Below are 10,827 nucleotides of genomic sequence, written 5' to 3' on the forward strand. Positions count from 1 at the left end.
GAGTTGTTATGAGACCCAAGTCAGGCAAGCTGGATGCGTGCTTCATGCTGCATTATGAAATGTAAATGGAATAGGCAAGACTGAATCTGAGCAGCTCAAGTAAATTTCAATCCACAAGTAAATTTCAGGAGTGGTGGTTCAGACTCCTTGGGCATCTGCACCTGCTTTCCACTGCCTCTCCCTGAACTCACATGTATGGCCTCACTGAGATGCTAAAATAATAGCGATTTTGTTAGTGAGGGAACAGATTTTCTGTTGGCATTTCAGTGCCACTTCCACCCTCCTTGATTCACAGAGTTTAGAACAAGGGTTGGCAAACAACCACCTTGGGCCCAAACCAGCCTGCCACCTGTTTTTGTATGGCTCACTAGCCAAGAATGGTTTTTATATTTTTAAATGGTTGGGTGAGGGGGGGGGGCGAAATAAGAGTGTGTAACATGTAAACATCATCTGATTCAAATTCCAGTGGCTATGAGAGCTCCACACACTATAATAGCAAAGCTTAAAATACTATCTGGCCTTTTATAGAAAATGTTTGTCAAACTTATCTAAAAGCCTGGGAACTACATTGCCTAGAATTTCTACCAGCAGATGAGGACTCACTCATAAGAGGGGCCGATAGGAAATTTAGAAGGAAAAAAAGAAGCTGAAGGTAGTGTTCCCCTAAGGGTGTAAGGAAACTGCATAGTCTTTGGTGACTGGCTGATAGAATGTCTTGCCAGTGGCTGCTAGATTTTCTCTGGTGAATCAGCTGCACAGGCCCCGCCCAGATTGCAGGTGACTTCTGCACTTTATGATGTTCTCAATTCTGATGGCTGTTTCTACCCACGATTTCTCCCCTGCTCTGTTCTAAGCCTGACTTTGATTACCATCGTGTTCAACTCTATCAAAAGTTGATCCTTTGAGAAATAACTGGGATGTGAGTGTTCTGCCCTCCAGAATGGATTAAAGCTGTTGTGATGGAAGTGGGTTCATTATAAAATAGCAAAGTCAGTCTGTTTTCGCTCTTTCTCTCTTGCTCTCTAGCATAGGATAGCAGAGAAAGGGACCCCTCACTAGGTATAGGACTTTGCTCTTGTACTTTTTCTGCTCCAGAAATGGGAGGATCTGTTCTTTATAAATTACCCAGTCTCAAGCATTTTGTTACAGCAGCACAAAATAGACTAAGACAGGTGTTATAAAGCGAAAAATGCTAGTGGGGCTGAAAATCACAAGCAAAATGCCAGATAAAGCTGAAGATAGAAAGAGACTACAGAATATAGGACCTTCTACACAGCATTCATGATTATGGTCTTTCTCCCTTGAGCTTTGGAGTTTTTTTTTTTCTCTGTTGGTCATGAAAACTGTATCACAGATGACATAAGAGAAGGAGCTTGAGTAATGGGTGAGAGAGTTGTGAGAGAGGAGGGCATGACAAAAAACGGACAAGATATCTTAGTGATTTGTATATTAGCCAGTTTAGCTGGAGCACAGTGGAGATTGCTTTAAAGACCATGTGTGAAGGACCTGACACGGCAGGAGTTGGGACTTTATTTTATTGTTGATGAAATGTTATCCAGGCAACCAAAAAGGCACTTTTCTGGGCCTCTGTTTTGTGGTTAAAACTGAAACAGAAACCTTGAATTTGAATTAAGGTTGAGAAATACTTTTGGCTTTTGTTAATGACAGGGTTTTGTGGTTCTTGAAGTAAGAGAGAGGCTTAAAGACACAGGAAATTGGTGGCTTTGGTAAGGTAAAAACTGAGTTGTTTCCTATTAAAACGAGTTGTTGCAAGGTTTTTCTTCATACTATTGCTGTAGCAATAAAGGGTATAGATATAAGTCAGATCTCCTACATTCTGTGTGCAGCTACCTGGGTCTGGCAGTCTTATGAAGAAGGCAGGAAGAAGGAGGTTTTCAAGATTTGAAACTAAGCCTTTGACAAATGAAGGAATCCTTTACAACTAAGTTTAAAAGTAAGTTTAATTGTCTTAGAAGAACATCATCCAAAAAATGAATCCATATACATTTTTAATAATCTAAGTGACAAAGAAAAAAAAGTGTTATTTTATAGAGGTAGTAAAATGGTGCAGGTAGGTTTTCCTAAAAAAGCCATGCTGATATGGAGGTCGGTGTGCAGGGGGCTAACTGGGGAAAGCTCCCTGAGAACAACTTATCTGGCAGGTAAGAAAAGAAATTTGAGGAAGAGGGAAAAATTTAACCATGAGGCAGATGTAACAGAGCTGGGTGGCCCTTCAGGATAGCCCTAATTTAGGCAAAGAGGACATGCCTTGGCATCCCAGGATTGAGCAATCACTGGTCTATGGCTCTCTAGAGGCTAATAGCAGAAACTTAAATGACTAAGTTTAAACTAAGGGTAAATCCTGGAAAGGCATTCAGCTAAAAGCTGATTATCCTCAACAGTTGTGGAAGATGGGTGCTGGGTTCATTGCCACACAGATTAGTGAATTAAATAGAGACACAAACAGGACCACCCCTCCTGCATCTTCTCAGTATTTAAGGGTGACATATATGCCATTTTCCAAAGTTGCAAGCTTTTTATCAGTTTAACTGAGATATGATTAACATCAGACAATTCACACATTTAAACTGCACACTTCAATATTTGAGAGTAGACTATTACAGTTGGAAAGTATTATTTTTCTCACTTTCTTGTGAGGAAATTTCAGAGAATTCTCTTTGATTTTCCCTAGCATAATAGCTCTGACCTCACAAATCAAGGTACCAATGTGAAAATTTAACCAACTACCAAAACATACATTTGAGTCAGACATTTGGGGACTAGACAGGTGTGTCTATGGACTAATTGAACTCATTGTGGAGACACCTGGGCCAAGACTACATCTCCTGCCTCTCATATTCCTAATCTAATTGGGAATGGGAATGAGTATATTTATAAGAGTCCTCTGTATTAGTATTTCCCTTTTCCAATGTACAGTCACTGGAAAAAAATGGTCATTGTTCCCTTTGGAAGAAGGCTGGAGGAATTATTACCTGTATACATGCAATGGTACTGCAGGTTCTTTTCTCATAGTTACCCAGACTCTCCTTTGGTTGATGGATTCCAGATCTAAGAATAAATTTAGGTCTAGAAACTGGGGAGTAAATTGTGATCCATTGTTAGTATGGACTATCAACTCAAACAAGGCATTTCTAAACTCTTTATTTCCTCTACCATTTATGCTGAAAATTTTTATATTTTTATATTTCCATACTTACTATGAGCCATCACTTTTTCCAAACTCTCTGGAGCCAATCTGGCAGTGGCATAGCACTGTCTCCTGCAGTTCTTGCCAGTATATTGAATCTTACATTGGAGAGAGATCCATAATGATATGCACATCCTTGCCCAACTGTGCATTGCATCCTTCTTATTGGAGCATGCTCAATATCCATTCTCAGTTATCCTTTCCCAACCCTTACCTATACCTGTTGCCAGGTTTTTCAGTACCATGAGTAGATGACTTTCACTCTAGATGCCTCACTTAGTAGGCACCATACTATCCTGGCCTGATTACATTGTAAATTGTTATTTATTATCATTCTATTATTTTTTAGTGGTCAACAGAAAAAATGGGGTTACAATTTGAGCATAAATATAATCCTTACATCAGAATCTATACATATCTCTGAGCAAGGGGAGAATAAAAATAATGAAGAGTGAGGAATGAGATACTTCTCTAGCTGACAAATTCAGAGGATTCTGGGGCTTAAGAATCCTTGAGTAAATTGTTCCAAATGTCCCCATTTCAAGTCACAAGGTCCCATTCTTTTTCAATTAGTGCTCTGACCTTGGCATAACAGACGGAGTTGCCAGGTCTGAGAAAGCAATCTACTTTGGGCAGATTCTCTTATAATTAAGTCTTGGGTCTGATCCTCAGCTTTTTCTACTCTTTAGGTAATGAAAATAGAAGACTCTATATGATGTCAGGGAGACTCTCTGGATTTACCACTTTATGTTGATGATTAATCATCTTAAACTTTACCTGTCCTTTGCTAATAAGTCATTTATCCCAACAGTAATTATCTGATCCTCTTATTTTGATAATTACCACCTCCCTCAAATCTCTCAACATCCCATAATATTGCACATAATATTGCACCAGTGCATTGTATTTTTGTCCATTTTTTGTCCCACCTCACCAATGGTAAAAGTTCTGAGAATAGCTCTAAAAAATGCATGCTAGGGACTGTGAGGGTTACCTACCTGTAGAGATGGTCTTATTGCCTCACAATCACCAGGGGTTCTAGCTTCCAAAACACATTTCTTTCTTTCTTTCTTTCTTTTTCTTTCTTTCTTTCGAGAGAGAGAGAGAGAATTTTTTAATATTTATTTTTCAGTTTTCAGTGGACATAACATCTTTATTTTATGTGGGGCTGAGGATTGAACCCAGCGCCCCACGCATGCCAGGTGAGCGCGTTACGGCTTGAGCCACATCCCCAGCCCCCAAACACATTTCTGAGTGTGTTTCCTAGGAGAAGTCCATTGCCAACTCTTTTAGTTTGTATTATGGTTTGGATCTTAAATGTTCCCCCAAATCTCATATATTTAAGACTTGGTTCCCAGCTGATGGCATTATTAAAAGGTGTTGACAACTTAAGGAATCACAGTGTATTTGGAGGAAGTAAATCATTCAGGGTGTACTCTTAAATGGTACTTTAGAATCTTAGAATCTGACTCCAGCTCTCTCTCTCTCTCTCTCTCTCTCTCTCTCTCTCTCTCTCTCTCTCTCTCTCCAAGCCACCATGAGATAAGTAATTTAGCCCTACCATGTGCTCCCCACCATGAAGTTCTCCCTCCCACAAACCCCAAAACAATGGAGTCAGTCAAACATGGACTGAAACCATGAGCCAAAATAAATCTTTCCTCCTTTTGAACTGATTCTCTCAGGTACTTGTTATAGCCATAAAAATCTAACTAACAGATTGGATCCCCCAGAAAGCAGAACAAAGACCCTGGAGCTTGCACACAATCTGTTGGAGAGTGCATTTCTTGGGGAACACCATAAGTGAGGTCTGAGGGAGGCAAAAATAGGGCAGAAGATAAAATTGAGCTGTGATGTGTCGCAACAGAGGCCTCACCTGATTTCATGGGTAGCCCTTCAGAATTATCTCAGAAGAGCAAGGGGGAAAAAGATATTTTGGCTATAACTTTGACTACCCACTAAATTCACTGCACTCAAATAAATTTCTTTATCTTGACTGAGTCAATTTCTTTCAGCCAAAAACCAACTCCTTGAGATAAACTCGACCTGAAGCCATTGGCAGTCACACTCCTAGCAGCTAAAGGAATTAATGCAATCATCCTGAAGATTTTAACATTCATCTCAACTGAGGTAATAATGAACACATGAAGTCAGTATGCATTCAGGCTTCTAGAAAAGAAAAAAAAAGTATGCAGAAATATGTACTCTTGTAATATTTGTATTACAAGAAGTAAGTGCAAAGATAAAAGAACAGAAACACTAAGCCTTTGGGGCCAATCCACCTTTAATGATTAATATTTCCCCTCCAGCTAAATTTGACTTTAAAGAAATCCCTGCCCACCATACTGGGTTTGAAGACCCAAAAGAGATAGGCACTGAGAATTTAATAATAATGCTATAATCAACTTTGGGCAGAGGAAATTTTTCAAAACTGACACCTCTGGCATTAGAGTTCTGGGTTCTTAAGGAAACACAGGGGAGCAACTCTCTTATAATTTCATCTTAACTGCTTTTGAAGAATTTTGGCTAGTTCAGTTTTGCCACATGAGACATATCCTTTACATAAATATTAAGCTGAACATAGGCTGCTTTAGTTCAAGTCCTGTCTGCCGCTTACTAGCTGGTTACAGACAAATTTCTTAATGTGTTCTATGCCTCAAGTTCCTCATCTGTAAATTGGTAATGATAATATACCTACCTCACAGGTTGGCCCTGATAATTAAATAAGTAAAGTGCTTCAAAAACGACTGGCATAACTCAAACAGTGATTGCTGGGTTTTGTCACCTAAAGGGATGTTTTAATACCTAGTCTTGAGGATCTGATGGTCTCTTAGCAGATGGATTTTCTGTTAATTGTATTTTCTCTATTGAGTATTATTTGATGCATATTTCAGATTACATATGGCCATTGGAGCAGATGCAAAATGGTTGACTGTGTAAATGTGGAACTCTATTAAAAATAGCTAATTTATGCCAGGACTAACAAGAATCCACAATCTGGATTCTTGGTACCAGACATAGAACCAGATATCTTTCTCTCTTCTGGAAAATGCTGGGATTAAATTGGCAGAAAAAAAAATAGAAAACCAGGATTCTCTGCTTAGATTTTACAATATTTAAATAAATTTTAGAAATCATGAGGATTATTTTTGTATTTATTTCTAATACTTTCTTTTCTTATATATTAAGGCTCAATATGGAATCTGCATTATCACTATCATTTGCTTTGAATAATCCTGTCTTGCTGGGGTATAAGCAAAAATGTTTAATTTTTCTCTATCATTTCTTTCAACAAATTCTGTTTGACTATGCTTTCTTCATCCCTTGATGATATCTAGGAAAAACAAAGCCCATAGATTTCTGATAACTTTCAATTAGAGAAAGTAATTTGAAATAACTCCATGTATTCCAAACCAGACTACAACATGATGCAAATCATAATCAAGTTAAAATCCTTTCTTATCACAACTTGTGCTGACTGTGGGATTCATGGTCTTGTACTGGTGGAGAGGACTATTCATTCACCCTTCCTCCTTCTTACCTGACATTAAATAAATCTGAGGTAGCATAGCATAGTGAAGGAGAGAGTGAATTAGAAAAAAGTGTGTGAAGTTTTTATGCATTTAATTTTTACATTTCGGTTCAGCAGTTTTATTTTCTCTTGGATACAACTGGAAGATAGGCTGTTGGTACCTCCTTTGAGATATATACTTGAATGCAAGTTAGAATTTAGTTCATTGGAGAACTTTTGGGGCTTTCTGTACTGCACGGTTTCCTGATTTGGATGATGTTCTCTCTGACTTCCTTCTGAATATACTCAACTCAGATGTTACATTTGATGGGTGTATCCCATGTTCTGTACTTATTAACCTGCTAGCCCAGAAATCCATCTTAATAAGTGGGAATGTTTAATAAGAATGAATTCTCATTCTGCCATGATTGGTGGAGTGGTGACTATATATGGTTCCTTCTCTTGAGGCCCTGCCATCAGGGGTTATTTTTGCCGCCAATTTAATCCCAGCATTATCTAGAAGAGAGAAAGATGTCTGGTTCTATGTTCCTGTAAAATCCTCAGAGGACACCAGTTAATCTACTGAGAATTCTCTTACCACACCTCACCTTGGGGCACTGAAATAGGAAGGGTACGTGAGTTTCTGAAGCTCACCAAGTGTGGGAGTGAAGTAATCATCTCAGGATTGTTCTCTTGGTCAGCACAGCCTTTGGGGAAATAAGGAAAGAAAAGGGAACAACATGTTCCATGTGTTTATTAATGACTGCTTGAAAAGACTGCCCCAAAATCTCATGTGTAAGACAATTGAAGAAGATTTAGAAAGCAAATGATTGGGTTATAAGAGCCTTAACCCAATCAGAGATAGGATTAACTGAGTGTTAACTGAAGGTGGGTAGGGCATGGCTAGAGGAGGTGGATCCCTGAGGGCTTGCCTTTGTGGTACATGTTATGTATCCAGTAAGTAGAGTCTCTCTCTGCTTCCTGATCATCCTGTGAGCACTTCCCTATGCTACACTCTTCCTCCATGATGTCCGGATGAGACACCTCTAACCCTGAGAAATGGAGCCATCTGTTTATGGACTGAGACTTCTGTGATCCCCCAATAAACTTTTCATCCTCTGCATTTGTTATGGCAGGTCAGCTGACTTAAACATCTTCTCTTTATATATTTTGAATGTGGGTAATGATCTACTGATAGTAGGATTGTTTCATTTGCGCTCTAAAAAGTCTTACCCAGATGTGTAAATTGGCTCTGTTTTTGACTGAGCTCCTATCATTTATAACTCACAATGTTTGTAATTTAGCCAAAATATAAGTGATCAGGAAAAGCCCAATTTATCTATGCGGAACGTTGGAGTTGGGTACTTTACTTAATCTCTTTGTTCTTTTTTTCTCATTTTCAAAAAGAGAAAAAAAAGGAAAAATAATGGAACCTACTTTAAAAGTTGCTGTGAAGCTTAAGATAATCCATGCAAAACTCACAGCAATTTAGCAGAGTTTTTAATGCATAGCAAAAATTAACCAGCATTACACAATGTGGTTCATGTATTTATACATAAGTATTGGTGTATGTGTATATGAACTTATTCATTTATTTAACATATATTAACAAAACACTTAAATTTTGTAGGCACTTTGGAAATGGTAAGGAACAAAACAGATAGCTCCCATAAAACTAATATTTTATTGAGAGAAAACAACTAATAAACAATCAAGTAAGAAGTAATATATCAGAAAAGGTATGTGCAATGGAGAAAAATAAAGCAGCAAGGATGGATGAGGAGTTTGGAGAAGTGCTGCTATTTTTAGGGATGGAAGGACTCACTGATGAGGTGACATTTGAACAGAGATGCCAGGATTTAGCATGTTAACAGCAAATGTGTTAAATTTAGCAGTGCTATCTCTAAAAAGTTTGTTACCATTTTAACTTGAATAGGTAACTAAGCCTTATAGCTAAGGTAGGAAAATTACCTTAAAATAAGTAGATTGATTCAGTTTTTCAGGAGACAGTTTTTACTATATGCAAAAATGATATATGGGTCTATCTTGGAGAACGTTTTCTTGCCTTTTTAGCATGCTAGTGATTTGCTGTCATCGTTGAAAGACAGATGTGAGGTAATAAGAATCAAGGGAAATACATTTATAGTATGAGATATATTAATCAGGCCAGGACTTGAGCTGTACTCAATGTTCACTGTAGCTGTAGGTGCCATTGGCTTCAGATTCCCCTAGTGTCCTGATTTTTGTCTCCTTGTTGTGTGGGGCTTTCCCAGAAACTGTTTCTTCAATAGAATCTGAACACAGCCACCCTTTCAGCTGTAACCTATTGCTACTTATACTAGAACCTACAGGTGTGGTGTAAGGCTTGAAGGAGGGGGAGTGATTTCTAGTCTTCTGATTAAATCTTGACTTCTTAGCCTCTGTCCCTGGCCTTTGGCCTTTGCAAGTATTCCTTAGCTTTCTCCTTCACCTCACCCCAACCTTCAGTGAGACATAAGGGTTATAGGGACCTGGAGCTGGGTGAGCTCCCCTCCTTGAAGTTGGAATAAGGCTTTAGTCAGTGTTTTTAGAATGTTCTAAGTGTTTTCCAATAGCTACATTTTTTTCTTCACTTCTCAGAACCAGGATGGGATGTTACTTTGTTCTTCTTTACTTGGAAAGTCTGGGTAGGGTTGCTATAGGTAAAAACTGAAAGTATTGCACAAGTTCTTCTTTAAAGTGATTATTTATTAAAATATAACCTACATACAGATATGAGCAAGTCATAAAGCTACAATCTCAATAAGTGTTCCTAAAGAGAAAATATCATATAACCAGAAACCTGAACAAATAATATAATGTTGGCAGAATCTCAGAACTTCCTTCATGACCACTTTGGTCACTATCATCTCCAAGGTAGCCATAATCTTTATTTTTAAAAGCATAGATTACTATCACCTGTTTTAAGTTTTATGTAAATAGAATCAAGCAGGAAAATCTTTTCTGTGTCTGGTTTCTTTCAATCAACATAGGATTTGTGAGATTAAGCTGTGCTGTTGCACCTAGAAATAGTTCATCCATCCTCATTACTGTATAGTATCTATTGTATGAACATGACAAGATTTATCCATCCTACTATGTTGACCATTTGGGTTATGTCCTGTTTTTCCTCTTAAAAATAAAGTTGCCAGCATACTCTAGCAACACAAGCATACCCATGTTCATAGCAGCACAATTCCCAGTAGCCAAACAGTGAAACCAGCCAAGGTGTACATCAGCAAAAGAATAGACAAAGAAATGGACATATACACAATAGAGTTTTATTTAGCCATAAAGAAGGATTAAATTATGCCATTTTCAGGAAAATGGATGGAACTTGTTACGTGAAATAAGTCAGAGTCTAAAAGTCAAGGGTTCTGTGTTCTTCTTGTTTTTCCTCATATGTGAACGCTAGAGGGGAAAAAAGGAGGGAGGATCTCATGAAAATCGAAAGGAGATCAGTAGAAGAGAAAGGGGACAGGGGAGGGCAGAGAGGAGGCAGGCAGAGAGGAAAAGGGGAGGAACTGGAGAAAGCAAGCAAATGATATTGCTATATATGCCTGTATGAGTACTCAACAATGAATCCCACTATTATGTATAATTATATTGCATCAACAAAAAATTTTTTTATTAAAATAAAATCAGTGCCACATGGCATCTAGGCATGGAATATACATGTTAACTGTTAGTAGATGTTGAAAGCTGAACACATGTTAACAGTAACTCTAAGACATACAAGTCTCCTGAGCAGTGGAGGAGAGTTTCAGTCAGTCTGTAAGCTCGGTGGTGCATGATACTGTCAGTCTTTTTTCATATTAATCTTTGTTTCATGGATAAAGTATTCAACACAATTTAAAATTCATCTGCTAATAAGTTGTTTTATGCTTAGCAGTCCTGAATTCCCCAAGTTTTATCTTTCTAGTACCTTGATATTTGAAAAACTTATTTGGATTCTCTGCCGCTTCCCAGTTGTTCTCTCATTTTACTCAAATAATTGGCAAATGCACCCAGTTCTTTGTGCCTGAGCAATTTCCCAAAACCTTCAAAAAATAGTATTTATTTATTTAATTGAGGCTCTTCTAGTTGTTCTCAG

Source organism: Ictidomys tridecemlineatus, chromosome 8, assembly GCF_052094955.1.
Source record: "Ictidomys tridecemlineatus isolate mIctTri1 chromosome 8, mIctTri1.hap1, whole genome shotgun sequence".
In the NCBI taxonomy this organism is placed as follows: domain Eukaryota; kingdom Metazoa; phylum Chordata; class Mammalia; order Rodentia; family Sciuridae; genus Ictidomys; species Ictidomys tridecemlineatus.